Below are 22613 nucleotides of genomic sequence, written 5' to 3' on the forward strand. Positions count from 1 at the left end.
GGTCCCGCAGGGGTCTGTGCTGGGTCCGTTGCTTTTTAATGTATTTATAAATGACCTAGAGATGGGAATAACTAGTGAGGTAATTAAATTCGCCGATGACACAAAATTATTCAGGGTCGTCAAGTCGCAGGAGGAATGTGAACGATTACAGGAGGACCTTGCGAGACTGGGAGAATGGGCGTGCAAGTGGCAGATGAAGTTCAATGTTGACAAGTGCAAAGTGATGCATGTGGGTAAGAGGAACCCGAATTATAGCTACGTCTTGCAAGGTTCCGCGTTAGGAGTTACGGATCAAGAAAGGGATCTGGGTGTTGTCGTCGATGATACGCTGAAACCTTCTGCTCAGTGTGCTGCTGCGGCTAGGAAAGCGAATAGAATGTTGGGTGTTATTAGGAAGGGTATGGAGTCCAGGTGTGCGGATGTTATAATGCCGTTGTATCGCTCCATGGTGCGACCGCACCTGGAGTATTGTGTTCAGTACTGGTCTCCGTATCTCAAAAAAGATATAGTAGAATTGGAAAAGGTACAGCGAAGGGCGACGAAAATGATAGTGGGGATGGGACGACTTTCCTACGAAGAGAGGCTGAGAAGGCTAGGGCTTTTCAGCTTGGAGAAGAGACGGCTGAGGGGAGATATGATAGAAGTGTATAAAATGAGTGGAATGGATCGGGTGGATGTGAAGCGACTGTTCACGCTATCCAAAAATACTAGGACTAGAGGGCATGAGTTGAAGCTACAGTGTGGTAAATTTAAAACGAATCGGAGAAAATTTTTCTTCACCCAACGTGTAATTAGACTCTGGAATTCGTTGCCGGAGAACGTGGTACGGGCGGTTAGCTTGACGGAGTTTAAAAAGGGGTTAGATAGATTCCTAAAGGACAAGTCCATAGACCGCTATTAAATGGACTTGGAAAAATTCCGCATTTTTAGGTATAACTTGTCTGGAATGTTTTTACGTTTGGGGAGCGTGCCAGGTGCCCTTGACCTGGATTGGCCACTGTCGGTGACAGGATGCTGGGCTAGATGGACCTTTGGTCTTTCCCAGTATGGCACTACTTATGTACTTATGTAGGTTTTCTAAGAAATTCTTTATAATTTTTAGAGTTCCTGTTTTCTTCTGCTCATCTCCCTTTGCATTCAGAGTCCTGCGCCATAACTCATTTTCTACGAATGATTCTTATTAACTGTATTATCTCATCTACCTAAGGGCTCCATGTCAGACAGTTCTTGCAAAAACTATCTGCTTAAAGTGGCAGGGAAAGTAAACATTTTCATCTCAACAATATGGTCTGTTTTGTCCATGTCTTCCTGAAAAAAAAAAGTGTGGCTTGTGAGTCTTGAAAGCTCCTGGTTTTTGTTTTTCCCTGGCTCCATGTCTTTACCTTCAATTCCTTTCTCAGTGTGTCCCATAGATATACAGCTTTCTTCCACCCTATAAATAGAGTTTTGGACTGCTGCAATCCAGTTTACCCCCTCTTTTCTGGTTTGGCTTTCCTCCGGGGTCTACTAGCTCCAGAGCCGTAGCGAGGGGAGCTGACACCCGGGGCGGGTTGCCGCTGCGGACCCCCCCCCCCCCGGGTGCAGCACGGCGCACCCTCCTCCCGCTGGGGCGCACCCCCCCCCCCCCCCCCCGGAGCGCATACCTCCCCCCCCCCCCCGGAGCCCATACCTGCGGCGAGGGACGGGCGGGAGGGCCGATCCGCCCCGACTGCACGTTGCTGGGGTGTGTCGGCTCCGCGCTGGTTCACTGCTCTCTCTGTCCCGGAACAGGAAGTAACCTATTCCGGGGCAGAGAGAGTGAATGATACATACCTGTAGCAGGTGTTCTTCGAGGACAGCAGGCTGATTGTTCTCACGACTGGGTGACGTCCGCGGCAGCCCCCACCAACCGGAAGAAGCTTCGCGGGCGGTCCGCACGCGGGGCACGCCCACTGCGCATGCGCGGCCGTCTTCCCGCTCGTGCGTGACCGTTCCCGCCAGTTGAATGACAAGCAAGAAAACAACATGAAAACGCAACTCCAAAGGGGAGGAGGGAGGGTAGGTGAGAACAATCAGCCTGCTGTCCTCGGAGAACACCTGCTACAGGTATGTATCATTCACTTTCTCCGAGGACAAGCAGGCTGCTTGTTCTCACGACTGGGGTATCCCTAGCTCTCAGGCTCACTCAAAACAAGAACCCAGGTCAATTGAACCTCGCAACGGCGAGGGTATAACAGAAATTGACCTACGAAGAACAACTAACTGAGAGTGCAGCCTGACCAGAATAAATTCGGGTCCTGGAGGGTGGAGTTGGATTTACACCCCAAACAGATTCTGCAGCACCGACTGCCCGAACCGACTGTCGCGTCGGGTATCCTGCTGGAGGCAGTAATGTGATGTGAATGTGTGGACAGATGACCACGTCGCAGCTTTGCAAATTTCTTCAATAGTGGCTGACTTCAAGTGGGCCACCGATGCTGCCATGGCTCTAACACTATGAGCCGTGACATGACCCTCAAGAGCCAGCCCAGCCTGGGCGTAAGTGAAGGAAATGCAATCTGCTAGCCAATTGGAGATGGTGCGTTTCCCGACAGCGACCCCTAGCCTGTTAGGGTCAAAAGAAATAAACAATTGGGCGGACTGTCTGTGGGGCTGCGTCCGCTCCAAGTAGAAGGCCAATGCTCTCTTGCAGTCCAATGTGTGCAACTGACGTTCAGCAGGGCGGGTATGCGGCCTGGGGAAGAATGTTGGCAAGACAATTGACTGGTTAAGATGGAACTCCGACACCACCTTTGGCAGGAACTTTGGGTGGGTGCGGAGGACTACTCTGTTGTGATGAAATTTGGTATATGGAGCATGAGCTACCAGGGCTTGAAGCTCACTGACCCTACGAGCTGAAGTAACTGCCACCAAGAAAATGACCTTCCAGGTCAAGTACTTCAGATGGCAGGTATTCAGTGGCTCAAAAGGAGGTTTCATCAGCTGGGTGAGGACGACGTTGAGATCCCATGACACAGTAGGAGGCTTGATAGGGGGCTTTGACAAAAGCAAACCTCTCATGAATCGAACGACTAAAGGCTCTCCAGAGATGGCTTTACCTTCCACACGATAATGGTAAGCACTAATCGCACTAAGGTGATTCCTTACTGAGTTGGTCTTGAGGCCAGACTCTGATAAGTGCAGAAGGTATTCAAGCAGGTTCTGTGCAGGGCAAGAACGAGGTTCTAGGGCCTTGCTCTCACACCAAACGACAAACCTCCTCCACTTGAAAAAGTAACTCTTTTTAGTGGAATCCTTCCTAGAGGCAAGCAAGACCCGGGAGACACCCTCAGACAGACCCAACGCAGCGAAGTCTACGCCCTCAACATCCAGGCCGTGAGAGCCAGGGATTGAAGGTTGGGGTGCAGCAACGCTCCGTCGTTCTGCGAAATGAGAGTCGGAAAACACTCCAATCTCCACGGTTCTTCGGAGGACAACTCCAGAAGAAGAGGGAACCAGATCTGACGGGGCCAAAAGGGCGCTATCAGAATCATGGTGCCGTGGTCTTGCTTGAGCTTCAGTAAGGTCTTCCCCACCAAGGGTATGGGAGGATAAGCATACAGGAGGCCGGTCCCCCAATAGAGGAGAAAGGCATCCGACGCCAGTCTGCCGTGGGCCTGTAGTCTGGAATAGAACAGAGGCAGCTTGTGGTTCGTCTGAGAGGCGAAAAGGTCCACCGAGGGGGTGCCCCACTCTCGGAAGATCTTGCGTACCACTCTGGAATGAAGCGACCACTCGTGCGGTTGCATGACTCTGCTCAGTCTGTCGGCCAGACTGTTGTTTACACCTGCCAGGTATGTGGCTTGGAGGAGCATGCCGAACTGGCAAGCCCACCGCCACATGCCGACGGCTTCCTGACACAAGGGGCGAGATCCGGTGCCCCCCTGCTTGTTGGTGTAATACATTGCAACCTGATTGTCTGTCCGAATTTGAATAATTTGGTAGGACAGCCGGTCTCTGAAAGCCTTCAGTGCGTTCCAGATCGCTCGGAGCTCCAGGAGGTTGATCTGCAGATCCTTTTCCTGGAGGGACCACAGACCCTGGGTGTGAAGCCCATCGACATGAGCTCCCCACCCCAGGCGAGATGCATCCGTCGTCAGCACCTTCGTGGGCTGCGGAATTTGGAATGGACGTCCCAGGGTCAAATTGGTTCGGATGGTCCACCAGAGCAGTGAAGTGCGGCAACTGGTGGAGAGGCAGATGACATCTTCTAGATTCCCGGTGGCTTGAACCCACTGGGAAGCTAGGGTCCATTGAGCAGATCTCATGTGAAGACGAGCCATGGGAGTCACATGGACTGTGGAGGCCATATGACCCAGAAGTCTCAACATCTGCCGAGCTGTGACCTGCTGAGACGCTCTGGTCTGCGAAGCCAGGGACAAGAGGTTGTTGGCCCTTGCTTCGGGAAGGAAGGCCTGAGCCGTCTGGGTATTCAGCAGAGCTCCTATGAATTCCAGAGACTGGGTTGGCTGGAGATGGGACTTTGGGTAATTTATCACAAACCCCAGCAGCTCCAGGAGTTGAATAGTGCACTGCATGGACCGGAGGGCTCCTGCCTCCGAGGTGTTCTTGACCAGCCAATCGTCGAGATACGGGAACACGTGCACTCCCAGCTTGCGATGGTACGCCGCTACCACCACGAGGCACTTTGTAAACACTCGTGGGGCAGAGGCGAGCCCAAAGGGTAGCACACAATACTGAAAGTGCCGTGCGCACAGGCGGAATCTGAGATACTGTCTGTGAGCCGGCAGTATCGGGATGTGAGTGTATGCGTCCTTCAAATCCAGGGAACATAGCCAATCGTTTTTCTGAATCATTGGCAGAAGGGTGCCCAAGGAAAGCATCCTGAACTTTTCTTTGACCAGGAATTTGTTCAGGCCTCTCAGGTCTAGGATGGGACGCATCCCCCCTGTTTTCTTTTCCACAAGGAAGTACCTGGAATAGAATCCCTGCCCTTCTTGCCCGGGTGGTACGGGCTCGACCGCATTGGCGCTGAGAAGGGCGGAGAGTTCCTCTGCAAGTACCTGCTTGTGATGGGAGCTGAAGGATTGAGCTCCCGGAGGACAATTTGGTGGCAGGGAGGCCAAATTCAGGGCGTATCCGCACCGCACTATTTGGAGAACCCACTGATCGGAGGTTATGAGAGGCCACCTTTGGTGAAAAACTTTTAACCTCCCTCCGACCGGCAGATCGTCCGGTACGGACACTTTGAGGGCGGCTATGTTCCCATGGATCCAGTCAAAAGCCCGTCCCCGGCTTTTGCTGTGGAGGCGCAGGGGGCTGCTTAGGCGCACGCTGTTGATGAGAACGAGCACGCTGGGGCTGTCCCTGTGCCTGACGAGGCCTTCGGGCCGGCTGGGTGTACCTACGCCTTGCAAAGGAATAGGGCACAGCCTGCCGGGCCCGGGAAAAACGTCCACCTGCTGAGGTGGATGCTGAAGGCGCCCGGTGGGAGAGCTTGTCGAGGGCGGTTTCCCGCTGATGCAGTTGGTCCACCAGCTGCTCGACCTTCTCACCAAAAATGTTATCCCCCCGGCAAGGGACATCGGCCAATCTCTGCTTGGTGCGGTTGTCCAGGTCAGAGGCGCGCAACCATGAGAGCCTGCGCATCACTATACCTTGGGCCGCAGCACGAGATGCCACGTCACAGGTGTCATAGATACCCCTGGACAGGAACTTTCTGCACGCCTTCAGCTGCCTGACCACCTCCTGATAAGGCCTGGACTGCTCCGGCGGGAGCTTATCGACCAGGTCCGCCAGCTGCTTCACATTGTTCCGCATGTGGATGCTCGTATAGAGCTGGTATGACTGGATGCGGGTCACGAGCATGGAGGATTGGTAGGCCTTCCTCCCAAACGAGTCCAGAGTGCGAGACTCCCGCCCCGGGGGCGCCGAGGCGGTATCCCTCGAACTCCGTGCCCTCTTGAGAGCAGAATCCACGACCGCCGAGTCATGGGGCAATTGTGGCCGCATTAACTCTGGGTCCGAGTGGATCCTGTACTGGGACTCTGCTTTCTTGGGGATGGTGGGATTAGATAATGGTCGCATCCAGTTCCGAAGCAGTGTCTCCTTGAGGACATTGTGCAGCGGCACTGTGGTGGACTCTCTAGGTGGTGATGGATAGTCGAGGACCTCGAGCATCTCAGCCCTCGGCTCATCCACAGAGACCACGGGAAAGGGAATGCAAATAGACATATCCCGCACAAAGGAGGCAAAAGAGAGACTCTCAGGAGGTGAGAGCTTCCTCTCTGGTGAAGGCGTGGGGTCCGAGGGAAGACCCGCAGACTCCTCGGAGGAGAAATATCTGGGGTCCTCCTCTTCCCCCCACGAGGCCTCTTCCTCGGTATCGGACATAAGCTCATGTAGCTGAGTCCTGAACCGGGCCCGGCTCGACGTCGAGGCACCGAGGCCTCGATGTCGTCGAGCGGTGGACTCCCGCGCCGACGGGGACGAAGCTCCCTCCATCGACGTTGACGGGGACTCCACCTGCATGGCGGTCGAGACCGGCGCCGCAAGCGGCGTCGACGGCCTCGGCACCGGGCTAGAGCTCGCTGGCGCCACAGTCATCGGCGCCGAGGGCACAAGCACCCCCGGCACCGGCACAGCCTGGCGCATCAGCCCTTCCAGGATCCCCGGAAGGATGGCTCGGAGGCACTCGTCCAGGCCCGCTGTCGGGAAAGACGTGGGGGCCGGTAGAGACATCGGTGCCGGAAGCTGCTCGGGTCCAGGAGACTGCACCGAAGTGCTGGGACCCTGACGTGGCGGTACCTCCACCACTGAGGGGGACCTCTCCTCTCGACGCGGATGCTTCGGCGTCGACTCCTCTCCGGTACCGAGAGCCGGATGCGTCGAGGGCGACCGGTGACGGTGCTTCTTTGCCTTCTTACGGTGCCCGTCACCGGTGCCGGGTGGTATGGAGGAGGAGGAGGTCGATCCCTCTCGGTCCCGAGGAACCGGGTCAGACAGGGTTCGGTCCCGAGGGCCACGGGCTGAAGGAGTGACCAGGGCCGACTGCCCACGCGGTCTCTCACCTCTACCCTTACCGGAGGACCGGCGGGCCGACGGGACCTGTTCTCCTGGGGTCGATGCCATCGATGCCGATTTTTCGGGCATCGATACCGGTACCGAAGGACCGGGCGTCGATACCGATGCCGTCGAAGTCGACGTCGAGGGGCCGGCGCAAGTTCCAAAAAGACGGTCCCGCAGAACTTGCCTCGCAACCTGAGTCCGTTTCCGGAGACCGAGACACAGAGAACACGACTTGATATTGTGCTGCGGCCCAAGGCACTGGAGGCACCAAGCGTGGGTGTCGGTCTGCGAGATCGGCCGGCCGCACCGACCACACTTCTTAAATCCACTCGGGACCTTCGAGGACATCGACGGAAAAATCGCGTCGGCGAAGTTAAAGTCGTCGATGGTGGCGGAAATCACACCTCGAAAAAATAAATCGATCGCGCGGCCACAAGGCCGCAACGCGACGCCCTCACTAGAAACGAGGGAAAAAGGAGCGCGTGCTCTTTTTTTTTTTTTTGAAGAAAAGAAAAACTGGAGCGCGCGGCAACCGAATAAAATGAAAATTAAACAAAATCGCGTAAATGCGACGGTCTTTCCGGGGCTGCGAAGGGAGAGCGGCAACGGCACGACTCTCCCCAGGCGCGGAAAAGAAAAGACTGGCGGGAACGGTCACGCACGAGCGGGAAGACGGCCGCGCATGCGCGGTGGGCGTGCCCCGCGTGCGGACCGCCCGCGAAGCTTCTTCCGGTTGGTGGGGGCTGCCGCGGACGTCACCCAGTCGTGAGAACAAGCAGCCTGCTTGTCCTCGGAGAAGGCAGTGCACCAGCGCGGAGCCGACACCCTCCAGCGGCGTGCACCTGGGGCGGACCGCCCCCCCCCCTTCCTACGCCACTGACTAGCTCCCTTTCAGCCTATTTCAGAACAAGAAGTAAAACCATTTCTCATCAGACTTTCTTCTTCTGTTTGTTCCCTAGATAGCTTCCCTTCTTTTTTACTGAAAGATCCCCCCTTTTTTTTTAAATTATTTCTTGGGTAGCTATTTTTGGGAACTGTATATTAAGTTCAGATTGCCTTCCAATATCAGTGGGCTATATTGTCTTTAAACCTTTTCAAAAAGCTGCTGGTCTTGATCTGTCACTATTTCTAATTATAGGCCAATTTTAAACATCCCGTTTTTTTTTTTACTAAATTGGTCAACCTAATTGTTGACTAAAACTAAATATTTGGATTACATAAGTACATAAGCATAAGTACATAAGCACTGCCACGCTGGGAAAAGACCAAAGGTCCATCAAGCCCAACACTCTATCTCCGACAGCGGCCAATCCAGGCCCCAAGAACCTGGCAAAAACGATCAATGGACTTTTCCTTCAGGAATCTGTCCAGACCCCGTTTAAACTCAGCAAGGCCAGCTGCCGTCACTACCTTCTCCGGCAATGAGTTCCAGAGTCTAACCATGTGCTGAGTAAAGAAAAACTTTCTCTGATTTGTTTTAAACCTACCACATTCTAATTTCATCTTGTGTCCCCTGGTTCTATTATTGTTAGAAAGTGTAAACAAACGCTTCACATCTGTCCACTCTACCCCACTCATTATTTTGTAGACCTCTATCATATCACCCCTCATCCGCCTTATCTCCAGGCCAAAGAGTCCTAGCCGTCTCATAAGGTAGTCATCCCATCCCTTTTATCATTTTCGTTGCCCTTCTCTGCACCTTCTCCAATTCCTTTATATCTTTTTTGAGATGAGGCGACCAGAACTAAGCACAGTACTCCAGGTGCGGTCGCACCATGGAGTGATATAACGGCATTATAACATCCTCATGCTTGTTTTCCATCCCTTTTCTAATAATACTCAATATTCTGTTCACCTTCTTAGCCGCTGCAGCACATTGAGCTGAAGATTTCAACGTCCTATCCACGATGACTCCCAGATGTTTTAAGACCTATGAACTCTTTATCTTTATTCTTAAAGAACATTTTCATAATCCATACTCTATCCAAAGTTAGCACAACAGTTGCCAATAAAGTAGAAGGGACTGCCAAATCAGAGTCAGAAGACTCTAGAATAGCTGAATCATCCAAAGGGGGTTCAGCCTGATAAGTGGACAATTGTGTTTCTGTTGTCTTACTTGGTAAATAATATACCTGAGAGAAAGGGGGAATAGCATCTTCCTTAACACCAAAAATTTCCTTTAAATATCTGTTCAACATTTCCCTAGGTGTAATTGATGGCACCCTGGGAAAATTCAAAAATCTTAAATTATTAGATCTCAGGGAAGTTTCCAAGGACTCAATTTTCCTCTGCATATTCACTTTATCTTCTATCAAGGTTATTTGAGTTTCTTAAAATTTTGCAATGTCTTTCTCCTGAGTCTCAATTTTCGCTGTAATTTTCTTCACTTCAGTGTTTACTATTTCCACTTCCTCTTCTATTTTTTTTTGCCCTGGTTTCAAGAACCTGGGTTTGAGGGCATAAAACCTTATCCAGGTTTACAATTAAGGCCCAAAGATTTTCCAGAGTAACTTCAGCTGGCTTTTCTTCTAAGAAATGTGGAAAATTTAAAGTCTGTACCTTGTTAGTAGAAGGATTAACTTCAGCAGTCTCTTCACCTGTATTCAAACGATTACCTGCAGTTTTCTCCATGGCATGTTAAAAATTAGAGGAGTTTAACACTCCTTTGTTCTCCAGTTGTTCTTCCCGAACCCCTAGTCTCTCCTCTTCAGCTTCACGTCCCGGCCGCCGAGCAAGAGACTCCAGCACTGGGGAACTAGCACACTGGGGCTGCAGGGGAGGAGCTCTTTGAATGGGGCTCAGAGTAACATCGAGCACGGGCGACGTCGGGTCTCCACACATCCCGGTCGTCACTAGCGTGCCACCTCCCGATCTCTCTAACACCTCAGGCCTCCGCAAAAAAAAACTCAATTGGACCCGGCATTGAAACAGGAGGCCGGCTAGGGGTCCCCGCAGCAGCCGACCTTCCTCTTTGCTTCAGCATCTCGAAGAAAAAGTAAGAACATGGAGTACCGCAACAGGTTCGGTCCGCCATCTTGGATCGAAAGTAAGTTTAAACAGGCTCTTGAAGCTGACTCAGCAACCTATGCAAGTATTCTACTTCCCCACACCTTAATTAACACTTAATTGAGGTCACTGGATGAGCTACCTCTCCAGCAGCCAAGGAACAGAAAATAACTGCCTTTTAGAACAAGAGTTTTGGGGCTGTTTAGTTTCTACTTCTAGAAAAGGTTTCAGTTTAAAACGATGGGGAAAATGCCTATTTCTAGAGAAAATTTCAGTTTAAAACTGTGGAAAAATGGTTTGTACACTATGAGGCTCATTTTCAAAGCACTTAGCCTCCCAAAGTTCCATAGAAACCTATGGAATTTAGCCTCCCAAAGTGCTTTGAAAATATGCCTCTATGACAACTAGTTAATGATGCTTGCTTTTCTCTGTCTCTCTCTTTTTTATTCCCCCCTTAATACTAAACTAGGTCCTGCTTGCTTTTCCCTCCCTTTCTCTCTTGTTATTCCCCCTAATAATAAATTAGATCCTGCAGTGCCTGCTAGATTCTATCTGTTAATGCTGTGGTACAAAGTTCCTCTCAATTTGTCGCACCGAGAATCAGTAGCGTGGCTTTGTAAAAGAGGCCCCTAGTGCACAGCAGCCTTATATGGCAAAGTCCTAATTTACCTCTCTATCTCCACTGCTGTTAAATGGGCCACAAACCCATAAGTATGGATTAATCCTTTGGGACTAAAGGAAAAAAACACTATAGGTAAGAACAAATTTTTCCATTTTTCAAATGGCAATAAAAGACATTCTCTATTGTACCTTTGCATCTCAGGTAGCCTCAGGTTCCTCACTTTCAAGTTATCATATAATTTCTCCAAATGCATCCTAACTTTTTCCTTCCCCAGAGAACTTAGCCAATATCCTCTGCAGCACTCCTAATTCTCTTTTTGATAATTGTAATGGTAATAACTGTAAAACACACAATCATTTGGGGAATGTCATCTTGTACAGGCATATTTTCCCACCTAAAGGAAATGGCACAGAGCGTCAGTTACACAACTTCACTTAAGTTATCTCCATAAGTGCCTCTACGTTATAATGATTTTTTCTTAAGGACCACTGTTAGCTGGATCTCTAGGTACCAAAAAGACTCGGTACCTCATTTTAACAGAAAAGATGGGCCCCCAACATTCGCTTAGTAGTTCCTCCACTAACATTAAGGCCTCAGATTTGGATAAATACAGCTTGAAACCAGAACTCTCTAAATCTTTCCATTACATGTGATAGATCTGTTTCACACTTTAATGGACAAAAAGATAATGTGCATATGCTGAGAGCTTAAATTCATGTTGTCCAAATCTATCCCTTGTATGTCTGAGTCAGATTGTGTTACTGATACAATCAGATCTATATACTGGTAACAGGGCACCCCTGTCGGGTGTTGCTCTGCATCTCAAAGCTATCTGACAAAATTCAGTTTACCTAAACATCTACTTTAGTGTCCAAGTAAAGGGTCTTCACTGCACCCTAGAAGAGTCCAGTAATCCCATAGCCCTTTAGGGTGGCAAATAGATACCCCAGTTAATTCTTTTTTTTTTTTGTAAATATTTTTATTGTTCCATGGATTCAGTTACAGACATCAAGAACAATAACAATGCAAAACAAAACATGTCCTCACAACTTTTGCCACCAGTCTACTGACTTCCATGTTTTATTCTTTTATTTTATTACTTCCCTCCCCCAGCAGAAATCCCTCCCCCTACCTTCCCCCCTCCCTCCCTCCCTCCTCCCCCTCTGCTTCTTGTTGCTTAGTCAGCACACAATCTAGTTAGTCAGGTTCTTATTCAGGCACCGTGAGTAAGGCGCAAGTTCTCCTCCATAAATCACGGTACTGGCGAGCACCCAGGGAGGTCACAGATTTGTATCTCATAGACACCCAGTTAGCCATCTCCATCATACTGTTCTTCCATGCTGCTAGGACCGGGGGCTCTCTATGCACCCACTGCTTCAACACACATCTTTTAAGCAGGACCATGGCTAATAATACAAATTTGCAATGTGAGGCTGTAAGCCCCTGCTCCTTAACAGCCTGTCCACAACCCATTAACGTAATTGAATAATGCCACGCCACTGATCTCTGTAAGATCTCTTCCATGGTTTCTGTCGTCCCAGACCACAGTTCCTGCAGGGTTGGGCATTCCATAAAAGAGTGCAGAAAAGTGCCCACCGCTCCCCCACACTTGTCATACGTGTCACTATCCCACATCCCCAGGGTTTTCCCCCTAGCTTTAGTGATATGTACCCTGTAAAGAACTCTACTGCGTATCTTGCAAGGATGCATTCGGAGTGAGTCTCCGCAGGCCTTGGAAGATTGCACTCAGTCTCTCCACCGATACCTCTTCTACAACATCTTTACTCCATGCTGCTGCTAGTGATGTTAAATGAGGTGCCCGCAATTGCTCCCTGATCAGTTGACACCAGCCAGTCAACCTGTTATGAGGCGGGGTCATCTGCAAAAAGGTATGATCAAGCTTTGTGAATCGATCTATAGGCCTGGTCCGGCGCTCTACACTCAATATATAATCTCTTGCCTGTAGGTATGCAAAGAACTGAGAGCCAGGGATCTGTAACTCACTGCTCACCGTAGCAAACGTGGGAAAAGCATCCTCCCCCTCCCTCCAGAACTGGCCTATGAATCTGCAGCCTTTATCCCTCCATTTACAAAAGACTGACACCCCCACCCCCGCTGGGAACGCCATATTTCCAACCAACGGCAGAAACGGGCTAGCCCCTGCGTTAACTCCCGCTTGCCCTCTCCACCATCTCCAAGCCATTTGAAGAGCTGCTACATAGGGGTTGTCCTCTTTCTTTCTTGCCCCCTGCACTGCCCAGGACTCTAAAACCGTAAAGGGGTCATTCGGCCCTGCACCAGCTTTCCCAGAAATCCGAGGGAGCAAAAATCCCTTCTCCGTGATCAATTCGTGGATCCACCTCATTAATGCGCAATATTATAAATTCGCAGATCTGGGAGGTCGAAGTCCCACCTGCCTGTTGTTCTTAATCAACTTCGCAAACGCTATCCGCAGGCATTTAGCGTGCCAAATAAGGGTACTTACAATACTTTTATACAAACGCTCCTCCGAGGCTCTCACCCACAGGGGGAGCATCTGTAGCGGATAGAGTAGCTTGGGCAGCAGTACCATCTTAACCAGCGCTATTCGCCCTAGAAAATTCACTGGCAGATCCTTCCACTTCTGGCATATGTGTTTTACTTCCGCTATTCGGTCTAGCACATTTTTTTTGTATACCCACGCTGGATTTGCACTGATGTAGATCCCCAGGTACTTAATACCCTCTGTAGCCCAGCGTAGTGGGAAGGAGTGTGAGGTTCTACTCACACATGGGTCACTCACCGGCAATGCCTCGGACTTGTCAAAGTTTATGCTGAGACCTGAAAATACCCCAAATGCCCGAATAATTGTCATAGCCAACGGTAGTGTGCGAGTTGCCTCATCCAACAACAGCAGCATATCATCTGCAAATAAATTGATTATGTATTCCTCTCCACCCACCTTCAATCCCTTCAGCGTGGCCTCCTGCCGCAACTTTACTGCCTGGGCTTCTAAAGTAAGAAGAAATAGTAGCGGTGAGAGGGGGCAGCCCTGCCTAGTCCCCCCTCCCAGGATAAATGTGTCCGTCAGGGAATCATTGGCAAGAAGCTGCGCCGTCGGGTTACAGTATAACGCTCGGACCCAACTCAGAAAATCTCCGTGGATGCCAAAGCGTCCCAGAATCCAAAACAAATATGACCAGACTACCTTGTCAAAAGCCTTTTCTGCATCAAGGCTTGCCACTATGGCATCTCCCGCTCTGCACTACCTCCAATAGTATTCGGCTCACTTTCAGTATGTTGGCTGATGCAACCTCCCCTTAACAAAGCCCACCTGATCCGGATGGACCAGGTCAGGAACCACCTTTCCCAGTCTGTCTGCCAATACCACTGCCAGGATCTTATGTACTACTACTACTATTTAGCATTTTCTATAGCACTACAAGGCATACGCAGCGCTGCACAAACATAGAAGAAAGACAGTTCCTGCTCAAAGAGCTTACAATCTAATAGACAAAAATAAATAAAGTAAGCAAATCAAATCAATTAATGTGAACGGGAAGGAAGAGAGGAGGGTAGGTGGAGGCGAGTGGTTACAAGTGGTTACAAGTCAAAGCAATGTTAAAGAGGTGGGCTTTCAGTCTAGATTTAAAGGTGGCCAAGGATGGGGCAAGATGTAGGGGCTCAGGAAGTTTATTCCAGGCGTAGGGTGCAGCGAGACAGAAGGCGCGAAGTCTGGAGTTGGCAGTAGTGGAGAAGGGAACAGATAAGAGGATTATCCATGGAGCGGAGTGCACGGGAAGGGGTGTAGGGAAGGACGAGTGTGGAGAGATACTGGGGAGCAGCAGAGTGAGTACATTTATAGGTTAGTAGAAGAAGTTTGAACAGGATGCGAAAACGGATAGGGAGCCAGTGAAGGGTCTTGAGGAGAGGGGTGGTATGAGTAAAGCGACCCTGGCAGAAGATGAGACGGGCAGCAGAGTTTTGAACCGACTGGAGAGGGGAGAGGTGACTAAGTGGGAGGCCAGCAAGAAGCAGATTGCAGTAGTCTAAATGAGAGGTGGCAAGGGTGTGGATGAGGGTTTTGGTAGAGTGCTCGGAAAGAAAGGGGTGGATTTTACGGATGTTGTAAAGAAAGAAACGACAGGTCTTGGCAATCTGCTGGATATGAGCAGAGAAGGAGAGAGAAGAGTCAAAGATGACCCCAAGGTTCGAGCTGAGGAAACAGGGAGAATGAGAGAGCCATCAACAGAAATAGAAAACGGGGGGAGCGGGGAGGTGGGTTTGGGGGGGAAAATGAGAAGCTCGGTTTTGGTCATATTTAATTTCAGGTGGCGTTGAGACATCCAGACAGCAATGTCAGACAAGCACGCTGAAACTTTGGTTTGGATGCAAGGTGAGATATCAGGGGTAGAAAGGTAGATTTGGGAGTCATCAGCATAGAGATGGTAGGAAAAGCCATGGGATGAGATTAATGAACCGAGGGAAGAAGTGTAGATAGAAAAGAGGAGGGGACCAAGAACAGAACCCTGAGGTATGCCGACAGGCAGAGGGATAGAAGTAGAAGAGGATCCACGAGAGTGAACACTAAAGGTGCGGAGGGAGAGGTAGGAAGAGAACTAGGAAAGGACAGAGCCCTGGAATCCAAGTGAGGACAGGGTATCGAGAAGCATGCTGTGATCAACAGTGTCAAAAGCAGCAGAAAGATCAAGAAGAATGAGGATGGAATATTGACCTCTGGTTTTAGCCAGTAAATAGGTCATTGGAGACTTTAGTAAGCACAGTTTCGGTGAGTGGAAGAGGGCGAAAACCAGATTGTAGTGGGTCAAGAATAGCATGTGAGGAGAGAAAATCAAGGCAGCGGCGGTGAACAGCACGCTCAAGTAATTTGGAGAGAAAAGGAAGGAGGGAGATGGGTCTGTAATTAGAGGGACAAGTAGGGTCGAGTGAAGGCTTCTTAAGGAGAGGTGTGACCACAGCATGTTTAAAGGCAGCAGGGACAGTCGCAGTGGAAAGTGAGAGGTTGAGAATGTGACAGATAAAAGGAATAAGAGCAGGAGAGATGGCATTAAGAAGGTGGGTGGGGATGGGATCAGAGGAACAGGTGGTACATTTTGAGGAAGAAAGGAGAAGTGTAGTTTCCTCAATAGTAACTTCAGGAAAGGAGGAAAGGGAATGAGGGGAAGGGGAGAGAGGGGAACGGACTAGTGGAGGGAGAGGTGGTGAGGTAGAGAAAGCAAGGTTTATCTTTTGAACCTTGTTGTGAAAGAATTCAGCAAGGGTCTGAGGAGATAAGGGGGAGTTGGGGGAGGGGGCACCTTGAGGAGAGAGTTCAATGTGGTGAAGAGAAGTTGAGGATTAGAGCCAAGAGAGTTGGTCAGTTGGATATAATAATCCTGTTTGGCACGTAAAAGAGCAGATTGGAAGGAGGTCAGCATGAACTTAAAGTGTAAGAAATCAGCAAGGGCCCGAGATTTCCGCCAGAGGCGTTCGGCAGAGCGGGTACAGGAACGTAGGTAGCGGATATTAGAAGTCAGCCAAGGTTGGGGTTTTGTACGCCTTACAGGGTGGGTCATCAAAGGTGCAAGAGTGTCTAAGGCAGGCCCCCTCCCTACCCATCTACAAATCATTGCTCAAAACCCACCTCTTCAATGTCGCCTTCGGCACCTAATCACTACACCTCTTCCCAGGAATCCGTAACTGCCCCAACTTGACATTTCGTCCTTTAGATTGTAAGCTCTCCTGAGCAGGGACCATCCTGATTTGTTAATTTGTACAGCGCTGCGTAACCCTAGTAGCGCTCTAAAAATGTTAAGTAGTAGTAGTAGTAATAGTAGTAGGATAGAGTATTGTTGTAAGAAGAAACAGCCTCATTGACAGACGTGGATGGTGCCACAGTAGAGAGGAGGTTTGAAACATGGGAGGATAGAGATGAAGGGTCAATATCGTGAAGATTCCTAGATAAATTAGATAAGATAGGACGGGATTGGGAGGGAGGAGATTTAAGTGTGAAAGTTATAAGATGGTGATCAGAGGCAAGGAAACTAGAGGGTGAACAGTTGGAGGAGAAGATGAGATCAAGACAATGACCATTTTGATGAGTAGGGGAGGTGGAGCATAGTCCCCCTCATGTCCTGGTTAACAGCGATAAGGGCCTATAAGAACCCACTAGTTCTTCATCTTTCCCTGGTTTAGGGATCAACACAATAAGCGCATGGTTTAATACCGCCCCCATCTCACCCTTTTCCTTGGTCTCTTCACACATAGCTATAAAAGGTGCCACCATTACATCTTGCAAGATTTTATAATACTCCGCTCCTAGCCCGTCTGGGCCCGGTGCCTTGGCCAGCTTAAGACGCTTAACCACTTGTTGCACTTCCTTACCCTGAATGGGTGCGTTCAACCCCCTCTGCTGTTCCTCAGAAATTAGGGGCATCCCTATCCCTTCAAAGAATTCCAAACATTTTTCCTCTGAGAACTCTCCTGCCTGATATAACTGTGAGTAATACTGAACAAATTCTTTTTTAATGTCAGACAACTGGGTTTTAACTTCACCTTCCCTGTTCCGTATTTTAATTATAAACCTTTTTGCCGTTTTTTTGCTTCACTAGGGACGCTAGCAATTTGCCCGTCTTATTACCCCATTGAAGTAATTTGTATTTATATAATTTAATATTATAAAGTGCACTTTCCTCCAACACTTCCTGCACCTCCTTTCTACATTCCATGTATGCCTTCCTAGTAAGATCAGAAGGATGCCCAATGAACGCTCGTCGAGCATCTCTCAATTTTATAGTAAGGGCCCTTATTTTCTCCCCTCGCTTTTTATTCAGGGAGGCCATGTACGAAATGATCTTCCCTCGCAATACTGCCTTTGAGGCCTCCCAGAATACTCGTGGGGTCACGTCTTGTACATCATTCTCTATCATATAATCTATCCAGCTCTTTCTCAGATAGGTATGGAACTCCCTGCTTTGGTATAATGCCGGGTTTATGCGCCACCGGTCGGCCCCCTCACTCCCTCCCCCATGCCACACCATCCACTCCGGCGAGTGGTCAGATACCTCTGGCTCTCCAATTCCCGATTGATGCACCCTCAAGGCCATCGAGTAGGGCACTAGCAGATAGTCAAGGTGAGAGTGCGTCCCAAGTGGATGCGTGAAAAAAGTGAAATCAGCCTCATTAAGATGTTGATGGCACCATATGTCCACTAGGTCTAGCTCTTTCATCAGGAAATTAACCCCTTTGTCTTCCTGATCTTTGCCCACCCTTCTTGGGGGCTTGCAATCTATGGAGGGGTCGCTGGTGACATTAAAGTCCCCCCCTATTATTAGCTGATATTGATTAAATGTTACCAGTTTAGCAGTCAGCAACGTAAAAAAGCTGTGAGAGTATACATTGGGCACATACACACTACACAACCCCACCCTTCTGCCCTGCATTTCTCCTGCTACTATGACAAATCCCCCTTCAGGGTCTTGGTACATTCTGTGCAGATCAAAAGTAATAGTTTTCTTAAGTAGTATAGCTACCCCTCTTTGCCTCCCATTGTAGGATGCGAAAAATACATCTCATACCCAATCCCTTTTTAACTTTAAATGCTCCAGCTTGCTTAAGTGGGTCTCTTGCAGCAGAGCTATGTCAGCCTTCTGCCTCCTGAGTGCCTGCAGTATTTTCGTGCATTTTATTGGGGAGTGCACTCCATCAACATTCATTGTCACAATCTTTAAACTAGCCATGCAACTTCAGCTCAGCGTCTCCACTTGCGCATAACTCATTTACTGAGTCCAAGGACCTCCCAGCTGAGCCCTCGGACAACTCATTCACTCCTGCATCTCCCCAGATTCTACATTGCCCACGCACTATATCTCTGAACCTCCAACCCTTGTCGACTGTTTCCGTGCTGTCCCATTGGTTGTTCACAGAACCCCGCGCTTCACTCTCTCCCTGTTCTCTCTGCTCCCGCCTCCTAGCCCGCCCCTCCCCCCTTCTCTTCCCCATTCCCACCCTTCCCCTATTCCATTTTACCCGCTTCCTAATAGGGCCCATTCTATCCTCTCCACTGTCTTTCAGTTCACAACACACTCACCCCTCTTATACACCACCAACTCTCCCGGCCTCCCCTGCCCCACTCCTTTCCCTTCCTCCCCCCCCCCCCCCCTCCCCGACTCCCAAACATATTTTAAGTTTCAACATGCAGCAACTAACACATGGCAATCTATAACAAAACCTGCCATTAACTCATAATACCAGAAGGTGTCCAACAGTGAGCTCTTTCAATTATGCAGTTCTGATAGCTGACATGATTCCAAGTAAGAGCTCGGAGTATCGGCTGCCCAGACCATCAGGGGTTGCCACTTTCGCTGACTGCAACTTCCACTGGGGTAATTCTGCTCCCCTCTGATGGTCATTAGAGTCTCCGTCCCCCTCATGCAGCTCTCATTCTTCCATGCCAGCCACCTCCTTGCCCAAATGCCAACATGTAACAAGCCTCAATCTCCTGCTATCAGTCTCATTATACTACACCATTCACAATCATGGCGCGCTACAACTCCTACTTCATTTCAAGTTGGTCACAAACGATTCCAGCGCCGCCGACTCAGTGAAAAACAGGGTCTTCTTCTCGTGCAGCACTCTGACTTTCGCTGGGTATAGTAAGGAAAAGCGGACTCCCTTCTCGTACAGTCTTTTGCATTGCCGGCCCATAATTCTCCGTTGCTCAGCGACTATCGCTGAATAATCCTGGAAAAGCATGATTTTGGTGCCATTGTACTCTAGTCCTGGCTTGCGTCAGTGTGCCTGCAAAATGCCTTCCTTGTCTGCATAGTTCAACAACTTTGCCAGCACCTGTCGGGGCCTGCTCTCAGCCGCCCGCTCTGCCCCCACTCTGTGCACTCATTCCACGTGCAGCGTGTTCCCGCTCACATCCAGGCCCAATTGTGTAGGGAGCCATTTTTCCACAAAGTCCCGGAGCTCCGATGCTTTTACTGCTTCAGGAAGGCCCACAATCCTGAGATTATTTCGCCTGCTGCGATTCTCTAAGTCATCCGCCTTCTGTTCTAATTGCTCGCATTTGCGCTCCAGCGCTGCTATCCTGCCACTCACATCCACAGCTGCGTCCTCACACTGTGAGACCCGGTCCTCGACATGCTGTAAGCGAGCACCCTGGCGTTCTAGTGTTTCCCATATCTGATCTACTGAGGATTGCAGTTTAGAGAGTTTCTCCTCCAACACCACCGATATCTGTTGCGCCAGGTCTCTTACCAGTTCAGGCGGTAACGGGCTTGTCATTGGAGCTTCAGAGACCGCCGCCATTTTCTTTTGTTCAGCGCCAACACTTTTCTTCACTCGCGGGGCCTTGGCGGGCATACCCTGCCGACTTTCGGGTTTCGGGAACTCTCAAGCCTTCCGGCGCTCTCCTCTCACTTGCGCGTTCTTGTCTGCCGCGTTTGGGAGTCGGTACGGGGGGAATTCTCGGGTTATATCGCTGTTTTTACTACAAGCAGGTTGGAGCCGATGTTTCAGGCATCCATTCAGCTACGCGCCATCACGTGACCCCCTATACCCCAGTTAATTCTATCAAAGGCCTTCTCCACATCAAAGCTAATTAATGGAGAGGCCAGTCCTTTTTCTCTGACATATTCCAAATAGGTTACCAATTGCTCACAAATCTTGTTTAAACATGCAGAATTAGGTCAGGTATTATCTGTACTGATTTATTGGCCAATATATTAGCAAACAGTTTCACCTCATAATTTAGCAAAGATGATATACTATGAGACGATAATGAATCTGATTTGGGGATGATGGTAACATAAGCCACTTTTAAGGTCTCTAGGAGCTCCTTTTGAATTATGGCTTGATTGAACATTCTCTTCAATTAGCCCCCATCAGTTCTTTTAGAAGTTTATAAAATTCGCCTCTGTACCCTGCACATTCCACTTTCTCTACCATTATAGGTTCATTGAGAAAGTCTCTACCCTCTTCACCTACTTTATTTTATTTATTTTTTAAAAAATTATTCCGCTTGTTCTGTAGTTCTCAGCGAATTATACATAGAGGGTCATTTTCGATCGGTGACGCCCATCTCCGAGGACGGCGCCACGAAGGGGTGGGGCCAACCGTATTTTTGAAACGAGATGGGCGTCCATCTTTCGTTTCGAAAATACAGTTGGGGGCGCCCAAATCTCAACATTGGGGTCAAATGCTGAGATCGCCGGCTGTAGAGATGGGTGCCCTCAGTTTTCAGCCATAATGGAAACCGAGGGCGCCCATCTCAAAAATGAACAACTCCAAGGCATTTGGTTGTGGGAGGGGCCAGGATTCGTAGTGCACTGGTCCCCCTCACATGCCAGGACACCAACCGGGCACCGTAGGGGGCACTGCAGTGGACTTCACAAATTGCTCCCAGGTACATAGCTCCCTTACCTTTGGTGCTGAGCCCCGCAAAACCCCCCGAAAACCCACTCCCCACAACTATACACCACTACCATAGCCCTAAGGGGTGAAGGGGGCACCCACATGTGGGTACGGTGGGTTTCTGGTGGGTTTTGAAGGGCTCCCATTTTCCATCACAAGTGTAACAGGTAGGGGGGGATGGGCCTAGGTCCGCCTGCCTGAGGTGTACTGCACCCACTAAAATTCCAGGGACCTGCATACTGCTGCGATGGACCGGAGTATGACATTTGAGGGTGGCATAGAGGCTGGCAAAAAAAAGTTTTAAAGTTGTTTTTTTAAGGGTGGGAGGGGGTTAGTGACCACTGGGGGGAGTCAGGGGAGGTTATCCCCGATTCCCTCCGGTGGTCATCTGGGCAATTCGGGCACTTTTTTGTGACTTGGACCTAAAAAGAAAGGGACCAAATAAAGCAGACCAAATTCTCGCCAGGGACGCCCTTCTTTTTTCCATTATTGGCCGAAGCTGGCCATCTCTTAACCACGCCCCTGTCCTGTCCTCGGTACCCTGCCAACACGCCCCCTTGAACTTTCACCAGCTCTGCAACGGAAAGCAGTTGAAGCCGGCCAAAATCGGCTTTCGATTATACCGATTTGGCTGGCTTCAGGAGATGGCCGGCCATCTCCCGATTTGTGTCGGAAGATGGCCGGCGATCTCTTTCAAAAATAAGCTGGATAATCACATATGTTATTTTAAAAAACAAACTAGACATACGAACAACAACACAAATTATCTCAGGAATCAAAAAATCCTAATGGTAAAATTATGTATCATACCTGATAATTTTCTTTCCATTAATCTTAGCAGATCAATCCATAGACTGGTGGGTTGTGTCTATCTACCAGCAGGTGGAGATAGAGAGCAATCTTTTGCCTCTCTATATGTGGTCATGTGCTAGCAGGAAATCCTCAGTATAGTCGATATCAAAGCTCCATCCGCAGGAATCACCAAACATAGAGAATTACACCCACAACGGGACACTCCGCCACCCAACCACCACCGAAGCGGGGGGGGGGGGCACCCACACCTACCAACGCGGGGGTAATTGGCATGTCCTGCTACCGCAACCGCGGGAGGAGCTGGCTTAACCCGTCACCGCCAAAGCGAGAGGGAGCACTGGCATAATTTAGTTATGAATCCAACCACCGTCGAAACGGGGGGAAAGAAGCAGCAGCTCACTGTAACACAAAGTCGTCCCAACTCCAGGGAAATCCAAGTGGAAGAACTTGAACTCGAAGTCCTCCTGGACAGGAACTGAAGTCTAAACTTGAACCTGAAATATAACTGAACTAGAACAAATAGTACAGATATCTGGGAGGGACTATGGATTGATCTGCTATGATTAATGGAAAGAAAATTATCAGGTATGATACATAATTTTACCTTCCATATCATGAAGCAGATCAATCCATAGACTGGTGGGATGTACCCAAGCAGTACTCACCCAGGGCAGGACATGGAAATCTCAGAACACAACACTGAAGCTCCAAACTGGGCCTCGGCCCA

The 22613-nt window shown here is 49.6% G+C and overlaps 1 protein-coding gene across 1 annotated transcript in view; it reads left to right on the forward strand.

Annotated features, from left to right (window-relative positions):
- COL18A1 (collagen type XVIII alpha 1 chain) overlaps positions 1-22613 on the forward strand; it is a 782170-nt gene that overhangs the window by 703860 nt on the left and 55697 nt on the right. The window lies entirely within an intron of this gene.

Source organism: Microcaecilia unicolor, chromosome 7, assembly GCF_901765095.1.
Source record: "Microcaecilia unicolor chromosome 7, aMicUni1.1, whole genome shotgun sequence".
Taxonomy (NCBI): Eukaryota; Metazoa; Chordata; class Amphibia; order Gymnophiona; family Siphonopidae; genus Microcaecilia; species Microcaecilia unicolor.